Source organism: Tupaia chinensis, unplaced genomic scaffold, assembly GCF_000334495.1.
Source record: "Tupaia chinensis unplaced genomic scaffold, TupChi_1.0 Scaffold146687_1, whole genome shotgun sequence".
Lineage (NCBI taxonomy): Eukaryota > Metazoa > Chordata > Mammalia > Scandentia > Tupaiidae > Tupaia > Tupaia belangeri.
This window is the reverse complement of record NW_006206544.1, coordinates 3,315,142-3,325,477: the sequence shown is the minus strand read 5'-3', so window position 1 is coordinate 3,325,477 and position 10,336 is coordinate 3,315,142. Positions and strand designations below refer to the sequence as shown.

General features: G+C 39.3%; 1 protein-coding gene across 2 annotated transcripts in view; it reads right to left on the bottom strand.

Moving 5' to 3' along the window:
- The window catches only part of SNX7 (sorting nexin 7), a 92,802-nt gene that overhangs the window by 81,936 nt on the left and 530 nt on the right, over positions 1 to 10,336 (bottom strand). The gene's annotated exons all lie outside the window — the stretch shown is intronic.

Genomic DNA, 10,336 nt, shown 5'->3' with positions numbered 1-10,336 from the left:
CCGAGAGGAGAACGGAGGAGAAGAGATTGTGGTGTGGCCATCCCCCCAGGGGGTGATTTCTCGCTTTCTGTCTCTCTGTCTCTCTCTGTCTGTCTGGCGAGCGCATGCACCCTATAGCAAAAAACTCTCAAAAAAAATTTAAAATTAAAAAACAGTATTCTATATAAAAGCATAACTCAAAGTCAAAATGATGATAATAAAATTATTACTGTTTCAATATTTAAAACTACTGGTTTAATCTTCCGTTTTATTATGTGTTTCACTCTTTCTGTCAATCTTTGCTAATAGTTTTGATTGTCCTTTTTTTTTTTTAATAACTATAGGTAGCACTGTTATATGGTATGACTGATATAAACAATTCCAGAATTAATAAAGTATACTATTTAAAATAGACAAAATCAGAACTAACAGTTGGTATAATGCCTGTGTCGCTGGACTCCCATGTAGTCGACCGCGGTTCAAGTCCAAGGCCTGGGGCTTAAACACATGCTGGGCACAAGTGCGTGCATGCCATCCCCACTGGGGGGGGGGTGGGGGGATGATTTCTCACTTTCTGTCTCTGTCTCTGTTTCTGGCAAGTGCACATGCCCTATAGCAAAAACCTCTCAAAAAAAAATAGACAAAATCTTTTAAGCACATAATTCTTCACCTATTTATTGGTAAAACCTTAAAATGTATGTTTTAAGGTGATTAACTGTGAATGTTTAACTTCTAGTTGTATATACTTCATAAAGTATGGGATACAAGTAAATAAGTACATTAAAAAATGAACATTGAACACTATAACTGTATAGTCAGTGAGTCTGAGTTTTCTTTTGATCACACTAGCTACTTATAAAACTACAGCAGTTTTTCAATTCAGAGTTGTGCTGAAGCATACGATCAGTACCCTCAGGACAGAAACATAAAACTCTATCTTTAGAGCTCAAAGGAAAGGACCACCAGATGGCGTAATGGTTACATTGCTGGACTCCCATGTAGTAGATGACAGTTGGAGTCTCGGACTCAGCAGCTTAAAACTCACATCAGGCACAAGTGCTGTGTGCCCAAAATTTTGAGAGGAGACTAAAGAGAAGTGATTGTGATGTAGCCATCTCCACTAGGGAGTGATTTCTCACTTTCTGTCTCTTTCTGGCAAGTGTATGTGACCTATAGCAAAAAAACCCCAAAAAAACAAAACAAACAAACAAAAAAAAACAAAACCTCAATGGAATAAAATATGCTTTTTAGAGTATATTAACTTTAAATTTTCATTCTTTTTTACTCAATTTTCCCCATTACCCTAATCAATAAATAAGTAGAACACTGTTGTCTCTACATTTTAAAAAAAGACAAAAATAGTTCTTTTTCCTATAGATTCCCCAGGACTTCAGTTGTGAGGGAAAGCTATTCAACACCTAATTTCCTCTCCAAATCCTGACTAACCACAGGCTCTAGTTCCTGCGCGTACCTTGTCCCTTTCTGCACTTGCATTCCCAACTTTCTAATCTACTCTGTGAGCTACTAATATTTACCATTTACTTCTCTCCTATCCGAGATGGTTTTCTTTCCTTGTAACCAAGACTCTTAAGACAGATGCTATTAGCTTAAAAGCATTTATTTTTCCAAATAAAGACAGTTCCTAAATGATTCTCTTGGGTGTTTTATGTTTCATGTTTATTTCTTCTAATACAAGCTAAATAGGAGATTTTATCCAGGATCGAAGTTCAACATATTTCTGTGTCATCCTGTAATAACATTATTCACCACTGATTAAGACCAATTTGTTTTCATTCTATTTGGTTTAGTATCCTGATAGGGAAGACCAATGCAATACAAACTGAATTTACCAAAAAGAGATCATTGGCAAACTACTGTTTAATTAGGTCTATAAATATGAAAAAGTCAGAGGCCGTGTCATTCATTAATGTATTTATTCCATAAATATTTAGTTCCTACTCCTTCCTTCAAGGAGTTTAATCTTTTGGAAAGAAACAAGCAATTAGAATTTTAGAGAATAGAAATAAATACCTATTTGTATGTCAAAATGTATTAAGTATTATGAGATTCAAAACACTATTAAGGAAAGCACAGAGTGGAAAGAAATTAATTCTAGCTGGGGAATGAAGGTTCTTAAGGAAGAGGGAGCTTTACACTGTGCCATAAACATTAAAAAGGATTCTGTCTGGTTGACCCAATAATAATTACACAGAAGTAGGAAAAAATATAGAGTAAGTTAACATAGTATCAAGTGGACCAATCTACTGGATTATCAGGAAAGTCTTTGTGCATTTTTGCATAGAAAAATACGCCATGACTTTCCCAATAACCTAGATCAGTGCTTACAAACTGTTAAGATGCCAACAGGTCACCGGGGAACTCTGTTCAAATACATATGGATTCTCTGGGGCTGGAGTGGATTCTGAGACTTTAATTCTAACCAGCTCCCATAACTGGTCATCTGCTAGATTCACAGAACATATGCTAAGTAGTGAGGCTCTAGAAGAAAGAGTGGTAAGAGAAGGCAGAATATCCAGTGCCTGATTACTAAGAGCCTCGAATGGCAAAAAATGACAGTATGATTAGAACGTGCTCTGGAAACACTGATTTGCTGGGAGCACATAGGATAGACTAGAGACAGAGGATTAGGAGACTGAAGACCTTATAAGGCTAGTTTAATGGTTCTCAGGGGCAAATTCACAGCTACTCTGATTGTAGGGACAAAAATAAACAAATCAATAATTAAGCAAAGATTCCAAAGATACCAAAAAGATAAAACAATGGAGACTTTTCACATCAGACATATAGACAGACACAAAGAGTGCATGAGAGGGATAAATATAAGGCAAACACTAAGTATTTTATCCTGGATACTGTGATTAACTGTGTGCCCTTGAAGTTCATGTGTTGCCATGCCATTGGAATGGTGGTGAGAGAGTGAAGATTTAATCTGATTATGGTACAGAAAGATGGGGCCTTTGGGAGGTTACTAGGATTGGGTGAGCTCATCGGGGTCCCATGATTGACTGGTGATGGCTTTATAAGAAGGGAAGAGACCAGAGGTGATGCAACACAGAGAAACAGACATAAATACACCCTCTCCTGCCTAATACGTGATCTCCTGCCCCACCTGTCACCAATGAACTGGCTCCAGAGTGAGTCCCCACTATCAAGACGACTGTCACCAGATGCGGCCCCTTATTTGGACATATGACCATTATGAAAATAACTAAATAAACCTCTATTCTTTATAAATCGCCAGACTCAGATATTTCTATCATTAGCCTCAGAGAATGTATTGAGATGATATCTAAAGAATTACATCATTGGGGGAACCAGCAGTTAGCATAATGGCTATGTCGCTGGACTCCCATGTAGTCGACCGCGGTTTGCGTCCCAGACCCGGTGGCTTAAAACTCACGCTGGGAAAGTATGTGTGCATGCCCAGGATCCCGAGAGGAGGATGGAGGAGAAGGGACTGCAGCATGGCCATCCCCCCTGGGGGGGGTGATTTCTTGTTTTCTGTCTCTCTATCTCTCTCTGTCTGGCAAGCGCACACGCCCTATAGCAAAAAACCTCTCCAAAAAAAAAAAAAATAAGAAGAATAAGAATTACATCATTAACAGAAAATTAAGAGGGGAAAGACAACAGGTTTAGGAAAATAAATTCAAGAATTGGAGAATGGTAAAATATTGTTGAGTTTGGGAATTAAGTTGAAGGGATAAATAGAACCATTTAATTAAGACTTTCCACTGCTTGTATAGTTAAATTTGTAACAGCTTCTTAATAGTGGAAAAGAACAGTTCAACTGTCACACCCTCGACTCCTCTGGGACAGTTAGTCATCCAGCTTGTGGAAGAACATTTTTAGGGACAGAATTGCTCATTGCATTAGGTAATCCCTTTCATTTTGGAATCTTGAATTAAAAACCACTTCTTCATATTGATCTGAAACTTCTCCACATATTTTAACCCTGTAGTCCTTGAGTTGCCCTTCAAAACTACAAATACTCAGTCTCCCTAGGTCATAACAACTCTTCATGAATGGTTATTAGTAGACCTAAGCCAAGCCTTTTTTAAACTGAACTACTTTTTCTTTTTCAGACTTTCTTCACAGCTCATGGTTACCAGAATATATCTTCAGTGAAATCCCTGTGTTTATTCCCCTTCACAGATGGCAAGTGTGGGACAAGATTTGCTAATTCCTGTGCCAATGGAAGACAGCGCTAATGGATATGAGTCCTCTTGAGCCCAAACAAGATTTCAGGCTCCTTCTCTTCACAGCATTCCAAAGAATCGATGACAAAGCACTGGCATCCACAGGCAAGGTAATATTCCTTTCCCATTTTCCAACAAAGATGATCAATTTCCCTTTTAGGATACAGAAGATGGAATGGCTCTTCAGCAGTGGCATGGGCGGTTCATATTACATAACAATTAATACTCCATATGACCTTGAAAATACAATTTGTTTAGATTCAGTATCATGCCATCTGGGTATATTGATCTTTTCGCTGCTGAAAACCACTAACCACAAAGAATGTTTGCACATAAAATGGTCCTATATAAGAGCTTCCAAACCTTATTCTGAAGTTTCTGTTTTAATTTTATCTTTGAGCATCCACAAACTTGAAAAAGAATGTTAGAATTTTCCATCTTCCTTCTTAGTATTTTATATACCTTAGCTTCCTCCCCCAGAAGGAATATGAGAGGACCTAATGTAAAAGGATGATGTCAGAGAATGGAGTTTTGAGTGAGAGAAATACACACAAATAGTCCTTCATCAGCCCTATTTTCTTTGTTTTATTGGTTTCTCTATCTCTTTTTTTTTTTTTTTTGAATCATCAAATTGATGACACTGGGACCAGCAGGTGGCCTGGTCACTCCCACAAGGCTGACCACGGTTCGAGTCCCGGACCTGGCAGCTTGCTTTCTGACTCTTTCTCTCTCTCTCTCTGTCTCTCTCTGGTCAAATTAAAATAAATGAACGAATAAATACAATAAATAATTATAAAAAAAATGGATAACACTTACTAAACCAGGCCCTATGAAAAATCTGAGACGTTAAGTAACTTGCCCAAAGAAACAAAGCTAGAAAGCAGTACACCCAGGATTTCCAATATAGGCTATAGTCTCTACTCCTAACCTCAAAGCTTATCGTTGTATTTTTATTTACCAGGACTAAAAATTACCACAATTAAATTTCATAGTCTGATCCTGAACCTACTATACTAACTTACTGAAAGATGTGAGGGGACTGAACAGAGCAGTTAAAAACACAACACTCTGCAAAACTGATCCACATGGGAATGGTCCAGATTTGCATTTGAAGACCTCCCTGAGTCTGATGGGCAAGTGTGTGCCCATAATCTAGGGCTGGCTCAGGTTAGGGGTGAACTATGGGTCAAGACCCTGATGAGGCACATCTCTCTCTCTCTCTCTCTTACTTACAGTGTAAGAAGGGAATGAATTTAAAAAGAAAGATTTAGAAAGCTGATTATGTTATACAGACGATCAGCTATTGTTACGGTTACTACTGCTGTGTAACACACCATCGTGAAACTTAGTGGAATCAAACACCCAGATTCAACAAGAACCACATAGATTACGTCTCTTCATTGGAGAGTGACAGATGACATTAGAGAATAGCATATAGAAGGGGAGATACTGAGGTGGCCATCTTTATTCAAAACAATTTTCCACATATTTGTTACTAGCTATTTTTTTTCCCTCCTTCAGCCCCATCTACCTATTTGCTGTGCCCAGGAGGCTGGCTCCTATGGATGACTTCACCTACTGCAGGGAGAGGAGGGGATTTCAGGGAGCATACTTTCTGCTTCTTCCCTGCTTTTTGCACCACATTTCTGGCAGGAACTGCATTTTTCTGTAAATACAGTTCCTGTGGAAGCAGCTCCTCCTCCACAATCCCAGCTCTCTCATCAGGATCCACCAATATAATTTCCATTCCTATGTCTTTAGAACTAGGAGTGCTAATGGCTTTTGGCCACTACAAGTCGCTAAGCATCTCAATAACCCTTGTTTGTCCTGTAACCTTGCCCATAATTCTATAAATGATCTCTACATTAACTCTCATTTAAACCACTGGAGAGAATTCGGATTTTTTTAAAAAATTTGTTCTGAGAGATTTTTGCTATAGGGCATATGCACTTGTCAGAGAGAGACAGGGAGAGACAGAGAGACAGAAAGTGAAAGTAAGGAATCATATCACCACCACCACCACCCCACCCTCACCCCGGGAATGGTCACAGTGAAATCTCTTCTCCATTCTCCCCTCAGGATTTTAGGCATACACACGTAGTGGTCATAAATTTTATGTCACAGGGTCTGGGACTTGAACCATGGTCAACTACACAGGAGTTCAGCAATGTAACCGTTACACCATCTGCTGGTCCCAAGAATTTAGATAACTGATTCAGATACACAAGAGAAACTGAACAGAGAACTAAAGTGAAAAGCTAATAAGCAGATTTCCAATATCTTTTCTAAGTATTGGGTTGTCAGAAAAGGCATGACCTGTTTTTGACTTTTCTGATGACCCAATATTTGAAAGAATTGTTGAATAGTATAATTGAATAGTATAATTATGTTCCTCTATCACTATGTTGAATTTCTGGATTGACAGAGATCATTTATATAGGCTGGATGTTGCAATAAGTATAGCCTATTATTTTTTTCCAAATCACCTTTTCTCCAAAAATATGACCAACACTTTCAAAAGTCTTGCTCAAATAAACATGTTGATATATTTCCAATATACCATAAACACAATTAAGTTTCCATCATTCTTATGAAACACGTTAGCCTCTATTGAACACCTTTTTCTTTTCAGAAGAAAAGAAACAAAATACTAAGTAATACACTCTATGGCTTTGCTGGAGAATGAAATTCAACCTACTAAACTAAGATACTGGTGTTTTCCTTCGAGAACTTCCTTTTGAATCATTATTTTTAAAAGGAATATTTAACTCTCCTTAATTTTTGTGCACATTCCTGCATCCCAGTACTTGTCACAGGTGACTAGCAGCGAGGTAGGTAATCATTTCTGTAAGTTCCCTGATCATCCTCGATGATACATACCTTACTTTATGGTCCTGAATACCTTTAAAGAGGTCGATAGTGTACGAGCTATCACTTACTGAGGACCAAATAGATAAGCATCTCAGTGCTTGGGATCTATTCATACACACTGAATTTCAACTGCTGTTTCTTCTACACATTATGGTTTTTAATAAAAGAAAAGCAATTTGTTTTAATAAATTACTTTTTACCCAACAGGAGAATTTTTTTCCCCTTTAAATGTAAAGAAATTGGCCCTTTTTCTCCAGTTAAATGTTTTTCCCTCATCTCATTTTGGTCTGGCTCTAACATAACTCTTATACTATTGTTATTATTTGTATCCTTTTTTATTTCATTGTCTTTGTATTATTCTCCTACCTCCCAACATCTATACTTGTTCTCTCAAATTACCATCCTATGCATTCCCTAGAGTTTCTTCAGATTTAGCATTTTTTTCTCATTGGATTATTTGAAAATTCAGAGCAAAAAGAACACTTTATTTTACTTCCCATCTCTCTTCATTTGTATTATTACTGAGAGTTTCTATCACATTTTCCCATCTAGACTACAAGATTGGGTTAAAAAGAACTGAATCGACCATTTCTCTTTCTCCAAAGACTACTTACCACAGCATCTTACACAAAAATGTGTGTTTGCCTTGTATTTGTACTATAGTATTAGAGGGAAGAACTAATACTAAGTCAAAGTTCATATTCTGTTTAAAAAGTTTCTGGAGGAGGGGTACTAGGTATATATTCACAAATAAATAAATATGGGAACAGCAAATGGGACTATAAGATAAAATAAAAATAGCCAATCTCAAAGTACTATAGGGAAGCAGTCGTCTGTTTTACAGAGTTGTGAGAAGCTACCGTAGGGACGCTGCTAGAGTTATACAGAGGAGGCTAGAGAGTAGTTGGAAAAGTAGACCATGGAGAAGACTTTTTAAAATTTACTTGTCTAGAGGACCAGCAATTAGTGTAATGGCTATGTCGCTGGACTCCCACGTAGTCGACCGCGGTTCGCGTCCCAGACCTGGTGGCTTAAAAACTCATGCCAGGTGCATGTGCATGTGTGTCCAAGATCCCGAGAGGAGAATGGAGGAGAAGGGATTGTGGCATGGCTATCCTTCCTGGGGGGTGATTTCTCACTTTCTGTCTCTCTGTCTGTCTCTGTCTGGTGAGTGCACGAGCTCTATAGCAAAAACCTCTAAAAAAAATTTTACTTGTCTAAGTACAGTTAATGTTCAAAAAGCATCAATTTATTGAAATATAAGCAAGTGACTAATATTACAACACTCCCAGCATTCTTTTCAGATTTTAATCAATATCATTTATAGCTGTATCTACCATCACCTTAATCTATGCGGCCACTTTCTATAAAAGTGACTCCTAACTTTTCCTGAGGATCCACCACATGCAATTACACAAACTCAGCAGAGTGGATCCAGGTTTAATGGCCGAGAGCTTACACACTGGGAGGGGCCCCTTTTTTAAAAGAATACAGATTCACAAATACAGACTTAGACGGAAAAACAAACTTTTACTCAGAAAGAGAAAAGAAATCTCACCTCATGATTGGTGCCATGGAGATCTACATTCCTTACTCTGAGATAGCTGTAGGCAATGTACCAGAAATGCTTGTTCAGAAGCTCTCTGGCAGTAACCTATCATTTTCTCCCCTGTGGAACATCTGTAACTCCAGCACACCCCACTGCTCCCAGAGGCCTAAGTAAATGAACAGTTCTGAAGCTTACATTTTATTAGCTTCACCTGAGGTCCGCCTCAGCCAACAGGGCCTCATTAAAGCATTGATTCTTAAGGGTCAGTTGGGATACTTAGAATCTTGAGAGAGCCATGCCACCTGGCATGTTTTAAACAATTCCAGGGACCAGCAGTTAGCATAATGGCTGTGTCACTGGACTCCATGTAAACGACCGCAGTTGGAGTCCCAGACCCCGTGGCTTAAACCCACGCCGGGCATATGTGCGTGCGTGCCCAAGATCTAGAGAGGAAAATGGAGGAGAAGGGATTGCGGTGTGACCATCCCCCCTGGGGGGTGATTTCTGACTTTCCGTCTCTCTGGCAAGCGCATGTACCCAAAGCAAAAACCTCTCAAAAAGAAAAAGAAAAAGAAAACAATCCAAGGGGATTCTAATGCATCTTTAACACTCCCAACACTCTCCTCCCTCCTACCTCCAGCTGGAAGTTTCTCAAGGCATAACCACAACAAACTACTATCCATGGACTTACAAAGCAGTGTAAAGAAGGAAAGTAAATAATCAACCAACTGGCCAAGTGTCCTTGATCAGAACATAAACTATGCCTGGAATATAAAACGGTAGCAGTTAACCTTTTGCAACTAACCATACATAATTCTATTGTCATACAAACATAAATAGAGAGCACAAAACTGTAATATTCTTTCTCTATAACTACAATACAACTAGGACTACCATTCGATTCGCCTTTAAAAAAAAATGGGTTTGACATGACTTCAGAGCCGAAGGATGCTTGTTCGCTTTCTAACTGTCGTTCACTCTCCCAGAATAAAGGCAGTGGGTAAGGTAGGCTGCTTTCCCTCACATCTCAAGGTAACGTTTAACTGTTGCACAGACTTCTTAGTAATTAATACAATGTTCTACTCTGAACTTAAAGCTCCTATCAGCGGCAACTTGAGAAACTCAAGTGACGTTTAACCGCCCTGCTGGAAAGGTACTTTCTTTTCCAAAAGCCTTTAAAAAGGAACCACCGAACTACACGCACCAAACGCGTACTACTAACCCCCCGCCCGTCGATGTTTCTCCAACTACAATATAATCGAAGGGACCTTTGGTCGTACATTTTGCCAAGGAAGAGAAAAAACGAAAGCGGCCCTTGTGGGCTGGACCTCAGACGCTGACCATTCGAAAAACCCCTCGCTCCGCAGCGAAAGCTCTGCCTGGGTACTCGCAACCTTTTCTCCTGCTAAGAGCATTTCCTGACACCCATTCCCGCTGGTCATGACACAAACCTCAGTGTCCCCAAGTCCCATATCCACAATCAACAACACTAAATAAAAAACAACGTCTCTAAACTGGCGACTGATTGCTTTCTCTCCGAGTTCGGGGCTGGCCGCGCCCGGAAAGAAGCGGGTGCAGTTTCGAACCACCCTCCTCCTGGGATCGGGCACTGTCGCGAGGAGATGCCCCTGTCAGAGAAGGATAAAGAGGGAAAAGTCACAACTTTGAAGACTCCACGAGGCCAGAGCGCGACCGAGCAGAAGGTCAAAGTGCGGAGAAG